The following is a 21,666-nucleotide window of genomic DNA, read 5'->3' as shown; positions in this document are numbered from 1 at the left end:
AATGCAGCAATCTCCCGCGTCTGGGCGGGCATGCGCGAGCCGCCAAGATAAAAGAATTGAACTATAGAGTTGAATTTTATATCAATGCAATTGATACAGACAAGATAAAAATTAGCCTATTTCCTCAATACATAGAGAGATGAAGGATACCTCTAAATTTTTCACTTAGCACTAGTATCTGAAAACCTGCAAGTAAGCTTTCACATGATTACTGGCATCTCTATCCGAGTATCTGCCAATACAGGTTTTTCAACATTTCTGTAAAGGCCCTGTGTGAGCCATACAAATCTGTGACCATTCGTGCCATTTTTCATTGTGTATGTCAAATACCTCCTGTTAGTCCTTTTTGGTATGAGTCCCACACACACTACTAATATTCTCAGATGGGATGCATGAGTGTTCTGCAGGCAGCCCCCTTTGTAGATCGATATTTTAACAGTATCCTGCTAATGAACCTGCTTACCTAAGCGATCATTCCATTTTGTAATCTTACAAATTGCTACACCGAGGGCCAATTGTGGCTGCTTCTTCTTCAGTAGCACTACAGCCCTTGGTGAGCCTTGGCTTCTTCAACAATCTTCCTCCACAATTCTCGTTTAATTGCCGCTCTTTTCCATCGCCGGACATCCATACTGGTGAGATCCATTATTATGTCATCAATCCATCTTCTTCTAGGTCTCCCTTTTCGCCTAACTGAATGGATCACACCTTTCATCATTTTCTTTCCTCTGCCGTTCTCTCCAAGTGTTCTAGCCATCTTATTCGCTGTGATTTCACAAATTTTACTATGTCCCTACCTTATGTTAACTCTTGTAATTCAGCACTGTAGTGTATTCTCCAGCCTTCTTTCTCCCTTATTGGCCCATAGACTTTGTATAGTATTTTCCACTCAGTGGTTCTTAATACATTGTCATCATGTTCTGTCAACGTCCACACCTATGTCCTGTATGTGATAACTGGGTGGACTAGGGAATTATAACTTAGCAGTTTTGTTTTTCTTGTAACAAGGCTATTTCTGAAAAGATGCATATTTGCAAAGTGAGCTCTGTTTCCTGCTAGTATCCATTCCCTTATAGCCTTTCCAATTGTTTTATCATTTGTTATGAGGGCTCCCAAGTAGTCAAAAGAGGACACTCCTTTGAAACATTTCCCATTGATGTTTAGGTTTCTGGGGGTTCTTCTGGCTTCAGAAAGCGATATTACCATATCTTTTGTTTTCTTTTCATTTACTATGAGGCCAGTTTTTAAGGCTTTGCTTCCATTGCCCGGTATGTTTATTGGAGTGTACTGATATTTCTTCCTCCTATAGCATGTCATCATCGTATGCAGATATCTGGCTAGTTTTCATAAATATGGTGCCTCTTTTTTTGATTTTATTTACTACACTATGCAGTGCGATATTGAGTATGACAGTGGAGAGACTATCACCTTGCTTCATGCCTTTATTAAAGTCAAAGCTTTCACTTGTTCTGCTAAGGACCTTTACTTTTGCTCTTGTCTCTGTCATTGCCATTCTGATTACTCTTATTAGTTTAGCACATATACCAACATCTTCCAGTACTCTGTATATTTCTTGCCAATTTATGCTGTCAAAGGCATGTTTGAAGTCTATGAATAGGAAATGCAGATCTACATCATATTCATAGAACTTTTCCATCATCATTTGTCTTATCACAAATACTTAATCAGTTGTTCCTCTCTCTGGTCGAAAGCCACACTGATATTCCCCTAGTATGCCTTCTGCATGCTTCTGTATCCTTTCGTTTAACGTACTTGTGAAGATCTTATAAGCTGTGCTTAGGAGTGTTATACCTCTATAGTTTTCACAAGCTGTTCTGCCCCCTTTCTTATAAACGGGGATTATTATTCCAGATTTCGAATTATCTGGCATAGTTTCTGTTTCCCACATATCTGATATTAATGCGTGCAGTTCCTTTATTACAGCCTCACCACCAGTTCTTATTAATTCAGCAATTATGCTGTCTTCCCCAGGCACTCTATTGTTTTTTGACTTGTGCACAGCCTGGGAGGCCTGTTTTAATGTTAGCTTTCTTGCCTCATTGATATCATTGCCTACTTCCAGCTCCACTCTTTCCTCCTGTGCGGCTGTCTCTTCATCTTCTAGCCTGGTGCTGAGTGTATCTTTGAAAGACTCTGCTCATCTTCCCATTATCTGTTCTTCCTCTCTTATCATTTTCCCATCTTTACTGGAACAGGCCATAGTTTTTGGCTGGAATCTATTCTTCATTTTGCCTACAGCATTATAGAACTTTATTGTTTCACTCTGTTCCTTTAACTCTTCTAGTTCTTGAAATTTCTTCTTAGTCCACACTCTTTTCTTTCTCTTGCACAGTCTGTTAGCTCTTCTCCTTCATTCTCTATATTGTTCCACATTATTTCTGGTTTCTCTCTGTAGCCCTTCAGTTCTTGCCTCGTTCTTTTCCTCTATTGCTGACCTGCAATCTTCGTCAAACAATGCCTGGGTTCTTCTATTCATTCTTATGCCTATTATTTCCTCTGCAGCATCTTTAATGGCTTTTTCAATCCTGTTCCACTTTTCGTCTACTCCTACTGCGCTCTCTTCATTGCTCAACTTCCTGCTTAGTGTTACTTGGTATTTTTTCCTTCATCAGGGATTTTCAGTTTGTCTGTATTCCATTTGACAATCTTTTTTATTCTGCTGTCATTTGTTAGTGATAGTTTCTCTTTCAAGACTGATTTTATCACAAAGTGGTCTGAGTCACAGATTGGTCCTCTGCAGCTCCATACATCTGTAACTGACATTGAGTGGCGTGCAGTCACTAAAATATGGCCAACCTGATTGACTGTTCCATTGACTGCAGGTTTCCATGTACCCAGATGGTTCCTTTTGTGTGGGAAGCAGGTACTTTTAATCTACTTGCTGTGAATTGGCATACCAATCAGTACTCAGGTTTATCTATCTGCCCATTCCCTTGCCATCTTATTTCCTGTAGCCCTATAACATCATATTTACATTTTAAAATTTCATTGGCTATTTCTTTCATTTTCCAGGCTGAAGCATTGTCCTCACATTCCATGATGCTACTGTCAGATCCTTTACCCTTTTCCTTTGCTGGGATGGTGATGCACGTTTTCCATCCAGTTTCCGAGGCTTCTGTTGAATTTCTTTAATATTCTATTTTTACATGATGGGGTTATTAGCCCCATGCCCAACCCTTAAACTGGAAGACCAGGATTTGTATTAGGTTTACCCATCTAGGGAAGCTCGCTTCACTAAGTCTCTAGGGCCCTCCCTGCCCTATGTTGTGGGACACACTTCGTCTGGCTCCTCAGTCGAGACCAATCCAGTTTGGGTGTCTCTGCCAGTAGCTACACTACTGCTGGCATAGCTCTCGACTCCAACGAAGTATGCGAACCCTCCCACCAGGCACTGAAGATGCCTACTATAAGGCGGTGTCCCCTACTGATGTACAATAGTATTTTTTCAATTTTACCCTCGCTTGCTTTTAGAGAAAACTAGACTCGTAGTGATCTTGAAACATGTTTAGTCAAGAATTGAATTTTCTACCTATACTGTTTGCTTTATTCTCTCCAGCATTTATCCATAATTTCTCTCTAAACATTGTGATGGGATCACTGTTTATGATATATTCACACCTGTCAGCACACACCTACTCTGGAGCTGAAATTATTACATTCTCAAACTTTTATCCATAACGGATGTGGAATACAGTGACTATGCTAAATAAAGGTTTTGAGAAATTACTGCAACCAGTCACCTTTTGTTTTATTCTCCAATATTTATTTTCCATTACCGGCTTGAAATCGCCTAGTGGTTCATCATCAAGTGGCACATATTTATTGCAGGTTTGCAGCATTGTGGGGGCATGTAGGGTTATTAGTATCTGTTGGTTTGTTCTTGGTGCACACATTATTTTGGAAAACACAATGTATATTCTCCAGTGACATTAATTTTACAGCACTCCACAAATTTAGACACAGGTAACAACTTCAGCTGGCACCTGACACTCAAGGTCAAAAACAATGACTTTATCGTGTCAAGTACCACCTGCAGTCAACTGCCACTGGGTTTTATTCTCCATGGCACCAGGAAACTGCTGTAAAGCATCTGTCTTCAACAAAAATAGAGTAAAAAATCTCAGTATAGAACTGTATACCATCTTTGAGAATTTCAAAAACCTATTCTTTACTTTCATTAGGAACAGAGTTATCTTAACTATTTGAAGCAGATGAATTTTCCAGTTCGTAAACAGCTTCAAACTTATACCATATCCTATCTCAAAAACTGTTGATCTTACCGCAATACTTCTTTTGTCAATCACCAAAATACCTTGCTTAGCTATAAATCTTTCCGAAGTTACTTACTACATTCGGTTTCCTACATAAGAGCTTCTGAAAATGGTTTTTGTGTCAATATTTAACTCTTGATAAGTACAGTCTCTGTCTCCTTAAAAAATCTTAGTTTCTACACAAAATGATATCTACTTAAAATGCAGTCTAACTTACAACAAGGAGGTGATGTTAGCTGGCTAAACAGTATTCCTCAGTCTCACGACAGGAAAGAGAAATTGACTGGCAGAAACTGAAAAGCACAAGATTTATTAAGTGGTTCAGTACAGTACACCAAAAACTAGCGACACAGCAGGAAGTACCACTTTCAAGCCACATTCAGAGTCAGTGAAACTACCAGTGTCACTGCTCGTAATGACAGAGACAATCAAGTTTTCGATGCACTGTTGTAGTATACCTACATTATTTCTTACTTCCTGCAACATTTGTTTCACATACTCCACTACTTTTTGCCTGTGTTGAAGAGTCACTTTTTCAACTGTCTACTGTAAAATGCTATCCACTTTGGTCATTGTGATTTTTTAATTCTCTGTATCAATATATCACATGACTTGAGCCCAAGTGAGTTCTACTGCATTGAAATGACAATGGTTGGGAGGCAGTTGGAACACTTTATGTCCATACTTTTAACCCATTTTATCCACAAGGTAAACTGGGTGCTTCAGCTTGTGTTGTTACACAAATTCTAATAATTCTGCCCTTTTCAAGTTACAGTTAATCAGTATGTTATGTTTCTCCAGCCAGCAGGCAACTTTTTTTTTTTCACACTACATTTGTGGACATCTTATCTTGTAAACAAGAATGATGTAAAGAACAATCAGAGGATTTTTCATTATGTATCTAAGCATAGAGTACTGAAACCATTTTACAGAAGTATTATGGCTCATCTCATTTCTGTAGTTGGAGGTCTTAGTTGAACTGAATAACAGCCGACAATAAGGAATAAAACTTTTTATATTTTAGGCATGTGCTACAATTATTCTCTTCCTTTTGGTGGTCATGAGTCAAACTACTAGAGGCCCATCTGGTCACCTGTGCTACATACAGGCACGGATCACAGCTTGCCAGAGCCACAATGCACAGCCAGCACAACCACTGGAGATTGTATACAAACAGCACACTGAAGGCAAGCACATCGCAGTACACGGCACTGCGATCGCGGACACCTCTTTTCTTCACGAGATCACGTGCCTACCGTACGCACGCCCATGTTCTTACGCCGTGTGAGTGTTTAGGGCAGCACCTGGCCGATCTCTGGTAGTGTGCTTTGCCCAGTACGTTCACCGTCGAGCCGGTCGAGGATCGAGCACCGCCGCGTCCGAGTCATCATCGAGTGCCGCCTCTGTGCTGCACTGCGTCACCTCACCGGACTTCGCCTGTGTCCTAAGAAGGTGAGGGGTCACGAAACATACTGTCCTGAGGGTGGCAGAACTGAATCGGGGCAGTGTAAACTGTGTCAGAGCCGAAGAGAGACAACAGGGTGGCTGGCACAGAAAACTGTCCTCTTCCTTTTGCTTTTCACAGTGGAGACAGATAATACAATGACACGAGTGGCAAGACAGGTAGGAGACAGGGTAACAGCAATGTTGTTTCTTGTTTATTTCTTAATGTAAAAGTATTTAGTTGGGAATATAGTGCATCAGCAACACAGCTATGACATAACAATCATATACCACCCAGACAACAGTCTACTGAAGTCAGTAGAGCTGCAGCCGTAGCTGAAAACAGGAGTCTCTTACTCTCTATCCCGGTGACTGCGATGTTCGGTCTGTCGAAGTTTCTCTGTGCACAAGCCGTAGCACCTGTCAAAATTAATTGTCAAGTGTACACCACAATGATCGAGAGCAAAAAGTTGATGCATTGCTGGTGTAGGTAATTTTCTAATGGTCGTCAGAATGTTTGTACTGAAGAGGGCCGTGGGTGACAATCTCTCCTCAATCACAGCCTCCTGCAGCTGGTATGGCAGCCCATTACGGAAAAATGTCACTCCACGGTTACGGGTCTCAGCAGAAATTCTCCAAAGATGCCGTGGTTCTCAATGTGCAAAATTGTTGCTAAGCATCTGCTGGTCACTAAGCATCTGTTATTCGAGAAAGTACGTGCCTAGTGGGAAAGTACACGGCTCACACCCGAAACACTAAATGAGACATTTCTGCAGTAGTACCACAATGACAACACCAAGTTCCTCGACAGGGTTGAGACGGGCGATGAAATGTGGGCTGCTCATTTTACCACAGAAACCAAACAACAGTCAGTGCATTAATGTCACACTGGATCTTTAGCCAGGACAAAATTAAAAAAACTGTGTCAGTGTAGAATGTGACGTGCACGGTGTTCAGGGACAGGAAGAGAGGCTGCTCGCTGACTTCCCGCCTAAAGGTGAAATCCTGGACATTGCTTACTACTGTGGAGCACTGCCATTACTGCAATGGGCCACTCAAAGCAAAAGGCACGTAATGCTTAGGAACTCACCAATGACCCTAATTCCAACACGAACCAGAACACACAATACAAACAAATAATAGGAATACTTGATACACATAAATACTAGGAGTACCCAATGCTGTACATGTTGCCAAGGCAGAGTTTCTTATAATTACTTTTTTTGTAAAAAGAAGGAAAGGGGAACTTAATTTCTGGACGACTTCATAGATCTACATCTACATCTATACTCTGCAAACCACTGCAAAGTGCACGGCAGATCGACCAACTGTACCGGCCTTTTCCTATTCAATTCACGTACAGAACATCGGAAGAATGACTGCTTAAATGCCTCTGTACATGCGGCAAATGATATAACCTTATCCTCAAGAACTCCGTACCTATCAACTGACAACTGCTTTAAATCTGACTGCAATGCAGAGGAAGGAAATTTGAACTCTAGAAGACTTGAAGGAGGGAACACCAAAAAATTTCAAAAACTGTATTGGGCATTACTCTTATGTCCCTTGCACTTGGAAAATTAGGACAGACAGACATGTCACCCTGCATAGTGTGGGAAGATTGCTATTCCACAGTTAGAGGAGATCCCATTTGCCGAGCCAAGATGTGAACAGAGAAATCTGAATGTCATGAGAAGTGAGCCAATATAAAAATCCAGTACGGTCACCGAGGAGGGAACCTAAAAAAATTTCAAAAATTATAGCTGGCATTACCCTTATGTCCCACTGTGCCAATATTTATGAGATGATTCTGGAGGAAAAGTTCAGCAAAAATGAGGAGGAGTAGTTGAGAGAAAAATACTCTCATGAGTATATTACCTGACACACAAAAATACTTCAGAAATCATATAAATTTTGGCCTTCTTTCGTATTATTAAATAAATTACAGAAAATTATTTTACTCAGGTACAAGTATACTAAAATACACCACAAAAAATATTTTAAAATGTGAAAAGATGTGTTCAATTTAATTTTTGAAAGGAACTTTTGAAATGATTCATTTTGTTATTATTAATATTTAAAAAATAGATTATAATTTGAAGAACTTCAGTAATTTTAATGTCATAAAATATTTCCGAGATATACAGTTTATTTTTCGATGTGAAAAAGCGATGTGTAAATGTACCATCTCCGAGTTGCAATGTGACATGAGCACCATCATCACTTTGTATCCGAGTTGGTTTTTAGTATGATATAATGTTGGTCAGTAGTCTGGAGTCTGTTCGGTTCTGCTGTAAGAAGCAGCACATTCTTGTTCTACTTGTGAATTTTGACTGGAAATAAACATGTTAGGAACATCTGCAACTTTCAGTGCAGAAAGTAAACGTCTTTATTGTCCTGCAACCGATAGCAAGTACCTAATTATCTCTGTCAAGCCTACATAAAGAAGAAATTATAGTTGATTACAACAGTAAAGTTAAGTAGATCTTACAATGCTCAGTCGTTATTATCCCACTGATATACAAACAGTAATGTACGCCTTTTCATACTCCAGTTGTTTGCCGTAATGAAGATCTGCGGAACAAACCAGCTTAAATGAAGTTTACAAGTTCATTTTTACAAAGTAATGAACTTTAGTTGAAGTAAAGGTGGGAAGTATTAGAAGTTGTGGTGACTTGTGACAATGGTCAGCCACATGTGCATTGGCACACAACTGTTCTGGAGGTGTTGGGGCTGTCACTGTTTAATCATCCACCGTGCAGTCCTGTTTCTTGTGACATACAGAATTCTCTGTTTACATCTCGGCTTGGCATGTGGGATACCCTCTAACCTTCCCACACTCTGCAGAGTGACATTTTAGTCAAGCCTCATTTTTCGTAGTACACGGGGCATCCAATGAGTAATGAAATTACAGTATAACCCCACTTTTACATTCCCAGAATCAATGTTTTCCCGCCGTTTACAATATACTTTGTCACTCCCGTCAAAGTTCATATGTCCACAATGCTAATTTACACCCGATTTTGCGTCAACATACTTATACTTTTCCCACAATTTACGCTTTATGAAAAAATGTTCCCGGGGGAAAAACTGACATAAAATGACGCTGGCATGATGTTGGCTGTCAAGTAGAGTTTACACACATTATGTGGTTACATTTCTTGACACCAGCATGCTCTACTTAGTGCATTTAAACCGGTAAATGTGTAAAAGCTGGAACAATTCATGCTGTATGGCCTGTTGCTGCCATCTCTACTCTGCATGGTGGCTGATAGGAGTAACTAGATTCTTACAAATAATGGTATTATGACGAATCACAACCATTTCAAAACTATCTCTACAGCACATACACAGTTTTGTGATTGTTGTAATCATCATTACACCTCTGACAAACCATATTTTGTGTGTTTTGTCTTTTGGTTGCTTGTAGCACTAGGTGATACCTTCATTCAGTTTGCATTTCTCAAATGTTTTTGGTTTAAACACAGCACGAATTACGTATATTCTCATGCTGAGCAAAACGTGTTTCAAGGATTTATTCTCTCTGTTAATTGCAGTATTTACATATATATTTTTTGTGATGTTACCCAAAAAACCAACAAGTAATAGTTTGCGCGTGCTTCCAGGAAAAAAAAAAAAAAAAAAAAAAAAAGTTTCATTACTTGTTGAACGACCGTCGTACCTGGGTTCCTGAGAAGACTGCTCTGCAGCAAAAGGTGGCCCAGAGGTTATCCGATGGCCACATCTGATCAATGGGGGAGAGACTCTAAGACATTCCGGCAAACTTACAGAGAATAGCATCCGGTATCTCGGGTGGTCAAGCTGAGACCCGGCCCTCGTTAAAAGCCATCGACGGGCAATTTTGGCTGTCCACAGTGAAACTGCCTGCTATGTTTGCTCTCGTGGCACTGTCCTGCTAAGCCAGAAATATTGCAACAAATGCACTTCAGAAACCCCCACACCAGAACTCCTTCTGGGGGATCTTCTCCCAGTCCCTGCTGGTTAGTGAAACTATGGTTTTCATTGGCTGATGCATGTTAAATTATGTGGTGGGAGAGAGAACCAATTTCCAGCTCTGGGACTGACAGTTCACTTAGGCCTTTTTGCTGATTAGTCAGAGTTTTCTGCAAGGGCTATTCTGAGGTTTGGAGGAAGGTCATGCACACTGTTATAGCGAGAACGAACATGATTTTTATGGAACACAGTACTTAACAGAGCCAATGTAAGATATAATGAAGTACAGGTTGGGCGTAACACTGTATACATTGAATGGACAACAGTAATGCATGTTATAGGACAGGCCAAGCACTCGTTTGCAACTGCTTAAATAACTGTTTCTTTGGCAGCTCACCAGAGCGCGCCTGACCGAGGTGGCCTCTATCAGACCCCGCCATGTGCAGCTCTAACTGGCCAAATTGACAGGACGTCCACCCATCAGGAGTGTGGACAACACACAGGCACCAGTTCTGGCGATGTTCAATGACTGCAGAATCCCAGTTTGGCCCGTGGCCGAAACTACGAGTGCAGATAGGCACATTCAGCCAGAATTGTTGCAGAGAACGGTTCATGGTTTGCGTGCATGTAGCAGCTCCATCATGCTCTTGTCCCCATTGTAGTGAAATGGTACAAACTCAAAAAACGGTCTAAAGCAGCTTCAGGAGACCTGCCTGATACATGCTTCTGAATCTGAGTTTTAAACCATGCATTTGGCCTCACCAATAGATTGAGGATGAGATGGGGGAGATGTGAGATGGCAAACAACTTTTGCTTGACAAAAAGACGCAAATTGTCAAGAAGCAAACTGGGTGCCACTGTCGGTAACTAAGGTACATGGATGCAATTATGCAAGGAATCCGAGACAAGGCCCAGGGGTTTTTCCAGCCACTAGTGCTGCACAAAACAGAGGACAATGGCCGATGCAATTGTGGCACTAGTGATCTAAACCATCGACCACATTCTGGTTCTCAATATCTAACTAGAAACAAAGCAACTTGGCCTGACTGAACTCCAGGTCTGGCCCAATTGGTAGGCGAGTTAAGGGACCTGAGTTGGCGTGTTGCATTGTCAACTGGTAATGGATCTGACAATGATAATGGGAGAGGAAGGGAGCCCACTGCTACAGATGAAGCGCTGCCTTGTCTGACATGGAAGCCTAGGATTTTAAAAGAGCAACTAACAGCTTGTTAAATGGAACTCAGAAACACAGAAGAAGACATAAAATTTCTTGAGGGTAAACACAATTGCCAAAGCCTCCTTTCAATCTGAGAATACTGCTGCCGAGTGGGAGTTTAAGTTTTAGAAGTTTAAGCATTGGGTTGTTCAGACCCGTCCACGTATTTGTGCACCAACATCATTCCGAGACCACACTGAGAAGCATCTGTAGCCAACACAAAATGCTGGCCCAATTGAAAAGTAGTCAGACATGGGGCAGATTGAAGCTTAGATTTAAGCAAATCGAACACTCAGTCACAAGCTGAGTACCAGAAAATAGGAACATTTTTACGCAAAAGGGCGTGCAGAGGCTGAACGACAGTGGGCGAGTCTGGTAAAAATTTATGGTGCTAGGTACTCAATTGATGGCTGGGGGGAAAAAAAACAGATTTTGCAAGATTCCCCTCGAGACCTACAGACTACAAAACAGAAACTAACGATTGGAGATTGCTAAGGTGGTCTTCAGTGGAAGAACTCAAAACAATGATACCATTGAGGTAATTGGTGCAGACAGGCACAAAGGCTGTCAGTTGTTCTGAAAAAAAACTGGAAAATCATGAGCATGCTAGCAACACCAGAAGGAAAGTATTGATACTGCAATAGGCCAAAAGGTGTATTGACAGTGAGAAAGTGCCTAGTGGCCTCATTCGAGGGGAACTGGAGGTAAGCTTCCAACAAATCAGTTTTGGGAAAGTAGTGGCCGCCCGATAATTTTGCGAGCAACACTTCAGGGCAGGGAAAAGGACTGTACATTAATCACGAGACTGAAGTCACCGCAGAGGCAAAGCTTACCTGTCAAGTCTTAGTGGTGAACAGTGGTGTAGCCCTTCACTGGAAGAAATAGAGCAAATGACATCATGCAACATCAAATGGTCTAACGTGGACATGACAGAGTTGTGCAGTGCTACAGGCACCAGCTGCATGCAAAAGAAACAAGGGCGGGCAGACTCCTTCGTGGAAATGTGAGCCTGAAAACCAACAGCACAATCGGGCCCAGGGGAAAACAGCAATGAAAACTCCTGCAGTTGCCGATACAGAACTCGACCCGACACTAAATTTACTTCATCGACAATAGGGAAATGCGTCTAACCCAGACAGGTCTGCGGTGAGGGAATGATCTACAAAAATGAAGGTGAGATGTTGAACAACAGATTTGTGAGATACAGGAGTGGAGAACTGACCTACAATCTCAATTTGCTGTTTAATGTAGCTAACCGTGTTCCGTGAAACCTGTGCGAGGGGAGGGGAGCTGAAGTTCACATACTTTTTTGTGTTTACTGCAGCTCCAATGACCAGTTGCATTTTTAGCAGTTATTTAACACACCCAAGTCAATGACCAACTTGTGTGGAGAGACAGTCACTGTAGAGATACAGTTTATGTCCATCAGTGGTACTGTGTCCACCATGTTTGAAGAGGAGTTGCACACCCACAAAATGTGGCCTTTCTTTTGACAATTGATGCTAACAGCCCAACGCTTAGATCACGCAGCACGCTCGTGTCGGGCGAAGCAGTACGGGCACAACATAACGTGGCTGCTGCTGTGGCAGCTCGTTGCTGCCGTGTCCGTAACTGGTGCCGCCCCGAGCGATGCCGAGTCAAAGGTCGTTCAGCTGCAACAGCTTCCTATCGTCCTTATCGTCCTGAACACTTGCAGCATGCGTAACAGGGATTGACTGAGGCGTCGCTCAAGTTAACTGAAGTCTTGCATTTTTTACCCTATAAAGCAGTTTCTCTTTTCTTGGGGATTTTCGGGCACTAACCACTTACAAATGAATTAATTGCTGCTGTTATCAGCTGCAGGTATCATGGTTACTCTAACGATTTTGCAACTCTGATTCCAAATTCCATTCCTGTTGTATACACTGTTGAGGGTGTGCCAATTTGATTCTTTATCTACCACAGTTGAAATAATTATTTTTGTGTCCACAAATTGTTTTATTGCCATTATTTCAACTGACTTCTCTAGTGTAAAGCTGGTGGTGATCCTTTGTGATTAATTGCTCAAAATATATCTTGTTAAAGTTATATTTTAATAGCTCTTGTGTTTCCAAACTATTCACTAAGTTTTCTGTTGCCCCTAGTTTCTTCTTTAATCCGCATCAGAAAGAGATCTACAATAGGAGAAGCACAGTTGAGAGTTGTGTTTAGAAGGAAACTGCCACCTCCTTCTTTCTCTTAGCCAAAGAAAGCAAGAGGAAGAAGCCCTTAATATGAGAAGTGTAAAAGAATTAATAGCCTTTCACCAAAACGTTCAGTCCAAAGGAATAAGAGTTTTGATTTTAAAATTAGCTTCATATGTGACAATTTTTTAGTTAAACTCTACTGTCACTGATGTCTAAGGAAAAGACAAGTTTACTGTTCCAGTCTCATAGCCCCTTTCTGTGTTCACAAAGTGTGGTCGTGTATGTGACGCAACACTACAAAAAGAGGAACCTCTCAGAATGGGAACAGTGCCACGCGCTACCACAAAGGCCTACACAACACCCACATCATTTTAATACAAACAAATCCATCTGATGACAGAGGTTTAAACCTCTGAAACAAATCTTGACTGATAACAATTAACTTGTCTCATTCTTTAAAGTATGTTACAGTAACATTCTAGGAGTAAATGATAGAGAATTAATTGTGAATTATTTTGGACTAGAGAATCAGCTATATTTTTTTGTGACTACTTACTGTTATTGAATCTGATAGTTATTCTATATTTTTATTTATTTCATGTTCTGTAGATCCAGGTAGTGAGTGAATTGTTAAGATATGGAATGTGTCAAATTGTACAGAGTTCAAGTGTAACTTACACAATAATAAGAGATACAATGTAAACAAAATATCGGTACGGCAGAAAATATACTGAATTAATGGAAAACTGTGTTTCAATATGGAAGGATGAGTAACATCACAGGAAACAAACTAAATGGATGACGATGATGATGTTTGGCATGTGGGTCACTCAACTGGGCAGTTATCAGCGCCCACACAAATTCCCAATCATTGCTCAACCCAATTTCGCCACTTTCATGAACGATGATGAAATGATGAGGACAACACAAACACCCAGTCATCAAGAGGCACGGGAAAATCCCTACCCCGCCGGTAATCGAACCCGGGACCCCGTGCTTGGGAAGCGAGAATGCGACCGCGAGACCACGAGCTGCGGACTACAATAAATGGATACACAAATACAGAAAAGCCTACGATAGTACCCAAAATAATATAATAGTGATAAAAATTACATTTCAACATATGCAAGAAAAAACAGATGAAAAATATGATACAGGCATTGTAGGTTGCACTGTTATCGAGTGACACATCACAACCATTCTGAATACAGAATTTCTGACATAAAATAAATTAAAATTCTTAAACAGTTGTACGTTTAGCAGTGATACTCATTTTGTCTCAGAGATTCGCCAACCGTATAGAAAGATCTCTCTATTTTGTGCTCATTGAGAATTTGTTTGAATAAAAACAGTTACTGCAAAAAAATTGCACGAAAGAGGAGAGACGATGCGTCAGTTTATCAGTCATACAATAAATAATGGCCCAATTCATTTTTACAGCCATTAATGTATACAGGAAAACATACTGTTAGGAGCTTCGTATTTGTGGTACCCATAAGTCAAGGGGTCTGAGTGACATTAAAACAAAAGTAATTAGTAGCAGTTTACACGGTAAAGAGCATCAAGGGATTTTCTTGACAATCTCTGCTACCTAGTGTGATGCCCCTTCATTACTTGGATCGTTATAGTTCAACTTTGGAAAACTAGAGGTCCGATATCACAAGGACTGCTTCCCCACCAGATAGTGCAAACGATTCTGTAAGTGGAAGCAGACAGCTTTTCATCTTATTATCTTTGTTATACAAGTAGCTGACACGTGGATTTTTCAAGCCATGTTTAGTTGTATTTTAGTGTCCCATACAAGTTGGTTGTTAAAAGTAAATACATCATTTGTGCAAAATCAATTGGAACGAGAAAGAAGGTCAACTTAACCTTCAACTTATTGGTAAGTTTTTAAATACAATACTATTTTTTTACGTGCTTGCTTATTTATATATCATCAATAGTTTATTTAGTAGTAGTAGTAGTAGTAGTAGTAGTAGTAGTAGTAGTGGTGATGGTGGTGGCAGTACGTCTATTATGTGTATTATTTAGGCCTATCAGAAATTCAAAGTGTTGCAACTGGCGGAAGCCGGTTTTGACGCTCCAAGAAAGGAGGCGATCGAGACATCCTTGAAGACATCGTTCAAGAAGGCTGGTCTGTTGAGAGCTGTAGTAGACCGCAAAATCGTCCACAAAGAGGGAGCCCAAGACATCGGGAATGAGACAATCCATAATTGGATTTATGGCAATGGCAAACAGTACAACACTTAGCACGGAGCCCTAGGGTACCTCATTTTCTTGGGAGAAAGTACGGGAGAGTAGTGTTCACCAGTCATCTTCTGGGAAAGTACTGTCAGTCCAAATTCGATTATAAAGGCAAAGCAGGTAACGCAGACTATGAGTTGATAAATGCAGCAACATTTGGATGTGGATACCATCTGGTCCTGGGGTGGAATAGCGAGAAGAAAAGAGTGTGTGTTGGAGTTCCCGCATGTGCATGGAGAAAACAGTATTATAGCTTCCACTATTTTGAGAGGAGAATGCAAGAGGTTGCACATTTCTTTGGGAGAAAGGCTGGCTGGTAATTTGAAGAGCTCTAAATCTCAACAAAATGTTGACCCAATGAGTTACAAATTGCGACGGGGTCCACTAATGTATAATGCGTGACAGTGAGTCCACAGACCGGGGAGAAACTAGGTGTACCAGATAACCGTCGAATTCGACTCCAAGCTTCTGAGGAGGGCATGAAGGTGTTAAAGGAGCTAGTAATGAAGTCCCAGCTTGCCTTCTTGCTATCGCAGATGATGCGACGGCATCACGCATGTAACTGCTTATAGCGGATACAGTTGGCCAAAGTAGGATGGTGGCAGAAAATGCGAAGAGCATGTCGCCGCTCACGTATTGCGTCATGGCACGCCTCGTTCCACCAAGGAACTGGGGGGCACTGGGGCAAATCTGGGGTGTGAGGTATTCAACGTTCCGCGGTTGTAAGAATAACTTCTCTAATATGAGTGACCTGATCATCGACGCTAGGAAACTGATGGTCATCAAATCTCGCTAAAGACGAAAAAGTGTCCAATTGGCTTAGGCAAACTTCCAGCGTTTCGGGCGCATAGATGGTAGTTGTTGCTGCAATCAAAGGACGCATGGAAAATGGTCACTTGAGTGTGTATCAGCAAGAGCGAACCATTCAAAGTGCCGAGCTAGCTGAACAGTACCAACCGGAAGGTCCAAATGAAAGAAATTTGTCATGGAGGCAGACAAAAATGTAGGGTCCCCAGTGGTGAGGCAAACAAGATCCGCTTGGTGGAAGACATCAATCAATAGGGAGCCTTGCGGACAAGGACGCAGAGTTCCCCATAGCAGGTGGTGGGCATTGAAGTCCCCAAACAGCAAATAGGGGGGTGGGAGCTGACCAAGGAGATGAAGGAGATCAGCTCTTGCCATCGTTGTGGACGATAGAATCTATACAGTACAAAGAGAGAAGGTGTATCCAGAAAGGGAGAGATGGACAGCAACAGCTTGGAAAGAACTGTTTCAGGGGATTGGGTGATAATGGACACTATCATGGTGAAGAACCATGAGTCCTCCATGTGCTGGAGTGCCATCAACAGAGGGGAGATCAAACCAGACTGACTGAAAATGGGTGAAAACAAAGTGATTGTGGGAACACAGCTTTGTTTCCTGAAGACAGAAGGTGCGGTCAGAATCGACAATTCATCCTGACTGGCTCTAATGCCATGGATATTCCAATGGATAATGGACATGGGGTGGAGAGAAAAGGGAAGAATCTCACCACGGTTGCTCTCAACTCAACAACTGCTGAGAGCCGGTGGCGAACAGCGTGGAACGGCATTCAGCCAAAGGCAGAAGATCCTGATCCATAAGTTGTTCAGGAGCAGCTCCTGCCACCAGCAATCGGCCGTTTGATAGGCCACCAGCAGTTCGCCTTGGTGACAGGGAAGACGGCCAAGGGGGGTTACCGCCAGGTGGCGCTGTACATGAGACACATCATGGCGGAGAAGGAGAGGAACTGAGTTTCTTATGAGCCTTCTTGGAAACAGGACATTGAGATGAGGAAGGAATCGATGGTTGTTAAGTCAGGGTACATAAAAAATCTTCGCGAGTAGGCTCTTGATTTGGGGCTCGTGATTTAGCAGAAGCCAATGAAGGGTGAGCTGTAGAGTGAGCACGTGATAGTGGGGAGGTTGAACAGGCAATCTTTGCACTGGCCAATCTGACGACCGTGGCACTAAAGGTGAGATCACAAGTCTGCTGGCTGCCTCCTTAGTAGGCCGAGGAGATGGAAGGGCAGTGCTATATATACCTGCAGGAAGCACCGTGGGCTTTCGACTGGCAAGTATCTTACGAGCAGCAAATGTCGACATCTTTTCCTTTCTTCACTCTGATTTCCTAAATGAGCTTTTCGTCTTTAAAAATGGGGCAATCTCTAGAGGAAGCAGCGTGGTCACCCATACAGTTGATGCAACGAAGGGATGGAGGTGGACAAGCACCCTCATGGGCATCCATGCCATAGATAACGCATTTGGCCAGATTGGAACACAACTGGCGGGTATGATTGAACCGTTGACACCGATAGCAATGCGTAGGGTTGGGGATGTAAGGGCGAACTGAAAATAACTCATAATGTTCGATGGAAGTTGAACTCTGTCAAATGTCAAGAAGATAGTATGGGTTGGAACCAATCCCTTGTCAACCCTTTTCATGACACGATGAACAGCCGTTATGCCCTGGTCAGACAGGTAGTTTTGAATTTCCTCATCGACAATCCGACGAGGGAGCATGTATAAACCATCCCACATGATGAATTTAAAGTGCGGTGTGCTCCCACCCGGACAGGGAAGGTGTGTAGCAGTGAAGTTTGCCGCAATTTTTGTACCTGGAGGGAACTGACTGCTTCTAACAACAAGGTGCCATTTCATAATTGGGAACAAGACTTTACAGGACCTGTAACTGCGTTGACACCTTTCTGAATAATGAAAGGGTTGACCGTGGAGAAGTCTTGACCTTCGTCCGACCGAGAAACAACAAGGAACTGTGGCACTGATGGACGAATTGTCCATGGTTGAGACTCATTTAACTTCCGCTTGTGAGCAGACATAGTAGATGATGAGGAAACCATTGCGGAAGTATCCCCCATGATTACTGGCATCTCCAATGGCACACTCCTTCCTTGTGGGGGTCCTCTCTGAGGGCACTCCCGCCCTAGGTGATTGTTCACACCTCAGGTCACACCTCCTGAGAAACGGACGGAGGGACCAATCGGCACTTTCGGAAGGTACCAGCTGGGGTAATCACCCCTCCCTGGGCCTGGCCGTTACCAGGGGGTACGTACATGTCCTATCTGTCTATGCGGGGCGGGGAATTACCCATTACCCGGTATCACCGGCTACGTGTGGGGATGCGTGGGTCGGGCTTCAGACACGCACAGGGAGGAAAAAAGAGAAAGGGAGGAACAAAGAAAAGGAAAGGAAAGAAGAGAGGTCTCAAATGCCACAGTGGAGAAAAGGGTAAAGAGAAGAGGCAAGGAAAAGAGAAGGACAAAGGACGGACAGAGACTTTTCAGGATAGAAAGTGAAGAAGAGAGACTGTCTTACAGTTACAAGCATCCCTCTCCGGACGTAGGCACAAACCGTACTCCCAGAGGAGGAGAAGGGGAAGGGAAGAGGCAGAGATGGCGGGGGGGAGGGGGCGGAGGGGGGGGGGGGGATGGGGAAGGATGCGGAAAAGGAAGGTATGCAGCCCGGAAAGGAAAGAGAGCCACACTAGCTCGGGGTCCCGTGCTTGCTATGCACATATCCACAAAAGAGTTGTGGACCCCTGGGGGGGGGGGGGGGGGAGGGGGGTATTGGGATGTGAAGGATGTCCACAATCCCGACAGGTGACGCTGGAAGTACAGCGAGAAGACACATGGCTGAACTTCCAGCACTCAAAGCGCTGCTTCAGGGGAAGGCTATGTGGCTTTATGCCACAGCAGTAGACCCCCACCCTGACCTTCTCGGATAATGTGCGACTCTCAAAGGCCAAGATGAAGGCATCAATGGCAACCTGATTATCCCTCGGACCCCAGTGGACGCGCCGGAGGAAATGGACACCTTGCCGCTATAAATTTGCGCGCACCTCATTACCAGACTGCAAAAGAAAGTCCCTATTAAATATGATACCCTGCACCATATTTAAGCTCTTATGGGGCGTGATGGAAACAGAAACATCCCACAGCTTGTGACAGGTGAGTAGTGCCGGTGACTAGGCAGATGATGCCGTTTTGATCAAGTCTGAGCCTGGCCGCATTTTGGACTAGCCCTCCACCTCCACAAACTTGTCCTCTAAATTCTCCACAAAAAACTGAGGTTTCTTTGACAAGAAAGATTCCCCATCAACTCTCGTACATACGAGGTACAGGGGTGAATAAGCTTCGCTGCCATTCTTCCATTCTTAGCCTGGCATTCCTCCCATGGTGTGCCCGGAGCAGGGGGGGGGGGGGGGGGGGGGAATGATTTGGGCCCGTATTTCTTAGCAATAAAGTTCGACTTTGATCGCTTACAGACTGCTGGTGTTTGAACACCACCAAGAGGTGACGTAATACGCTTCATGGTGTGTCAGCCGCCATGATGCCACCCACTCTGACCAGGGGCCCTCCCCAAGGGCACCACCCTGCAGCAAAGGCCACCTGGCAGCATGGCCATTGCCGGCAGTGCCGATGCCCCAGGGTGACGGGCATCTGCTCTTCGGCATATGTGGGGAGTTAACGGTGCAGGCATCAGGAGAGCAATCCGTTTGTGGTCAGGGGGCTACAACCAACAGGGTACATGGCAGCCCCACCACAATGGACTGCCTACCATGCTGGATATCAGGTGCAACAAAGCAAACAGGCCCATTACCATCATCAGTGTGGAAAACGATACTGCGCAGTTGATGGAAAAATACGCACCCAAGAGGGTAACCTCGCCCAACATTTGGAGAATGAGCAGAAGTGCAGATCCACGTTGACGAAGAATGCGATAGGTCACAGCGCAAAACGGACACTATGCACCACGTAAGGCACCATTAGCAATTGACTTCCTCTTCGGGACAATTTTGACTAATGGAGGTCAAACCCTAAAGGGGACCATCACATAAAGGCTGAAACGTGTGAGACTCCTATTAGTTGTCTCTTATGACAGGCAGGAATACCTCGGGCCTATTCTAACGCCCGGACCTGTGGGGAATAGTAGTGTGTGTGTGTGTGTGTGTGTGTGTGTGTGTGTGTGTGTGTGTGTCGGTAGAGACATGAGACGAGTGGGGGTAGGTTGTCAGTTTTTTTTTTTTTTTTTTTTAGGGGGATGGAGGGAGGGGAGGGACCTGGACAGTCTGCTTGTTTTGTTTTAGTGTGAAAAAACAACTAATCGTATGTGTCCACGTCAAAACTGTGAAACAGGAAGAAAAAGAGAGGAGTTAAAAATGACTATATGTCAATCCCAATAGATGGAAAATGAGGATGGTAAGACAGCTAAAAACAGGGACGTGGTGAAAGGTCTATAAAATTCACCATAGAGAAATGTAGATCAACAAGTAAAAATTAAATGACTTTTTCGATATTGCTACAACAGATAAAAAGTAAAACACGGTTGACAGCCTGCATGTCGTTCGCTAAAACAGCTGATAACTCACACGGTAAACACAAATGGGAGCATAAACAGTTCCAAAAAGGGTGTTCCGTCAGGAAATAATGGACAGTTAAAAGCTGGGCACAATGAGCACAAAGTGTTGCAGGAGCACCACTTAACAAATGGTGGTGAGTAAAACGGCAGTGCCCAATATGCAATCTAGTTAAAATGGCTTCCTCACGGTGGGAGGGCCGAGAGGAGTTTGTCCAAGCCGAGGTTTAATAACCCCGAGATTATGCCCATGAAGGGAGGTCCATTGGTGATGACAGTGACACCACCTCCTGACACACAGCAACACAGAGATCATTAGAGGGAATATAAGAAATAGTGGGATGAGGTATGAGGACTGCAGCCTTGGCAGCAGCACCAGCAGCCTCATTTCCTGTCAGACCGACATGACCAGGAACCCACATAAACATCCATCTCAGTGGCTGCATTAAGGGTGAGCAAGTGACCATTTTCCTGGACCTGTTGCACTAAGGGGTGGACAATGTACAGCACACAGAGGCTTTGAAGGGCACTGAGAGAGTATGAGCAGATGACAATTGAAAAGAAAGCCCGTGTCGTCAGACATACTCTGTGGCCTGATACAGGGCGAAGAGCTCGGCTGTAAATATTGTGCAGTTTGCCAGAAGCCGATACCGAAAAACGTCGGCGCCAATGACGAAGGCACACCCCACACCACGGTCGGTCAGAGAGCCATCAGTGTACACAAAGGTACTATCGCAAATTTCCATGCAAAGGTCGTGAAACTGAAGGCGATCGAGTGAGGCTTGAGTAGTGCTCTTAGAAAGTGAATGAAGGCCAAGGTGAACACCGGCCGCCACACAAAGTCAAGATGGTGGAGGGTTCAAACCCAGCGGGGAAGTTGCAGAGAGCATGAAGTTAATCTGCCACAGCAAGTGCTGAGAGCAAACTACGGGACATAACAGAGAAGAAGGGTGCAT

At 43.3% G+C, this 21,666-nt stretch overlaps 1 protein-coding gene across 1 annotated transcript in view; it reads right to left on the bottom strand.

Moving 5' to 3' along the window:
* LOC126460978 (uncharacterized) overlaps positions 1 to 21,666 on the bottom strand; it is a 47,042-nt gene that overhangs the window by 6,660 nt on the left and 18,716 nt on the right. The gene's annotated exons all lie outside the window — the stretch shown is intronic.

Source organism: Schistocerca serialis, chromosome 1 (genome assembly GCF_023864345.2).
Source record: "Schistocerca serialis cubense isolate TAMUIC-IGC-003099 chromosome 1, iqSchSeri2.2, whole genome shotgun sequence".
Lineage (NCBI taxonomy): Eukaryota > Metazoa > Arthropoda > Insecta > Orthoptera > Acrididae > Schistocerca > Schistocerca serialis.
The sequence above is the reverse complement of the archived record's forward strand: the minus strand, read 5'-3'. Positions and strand labels throughout refer to the sequence as shown.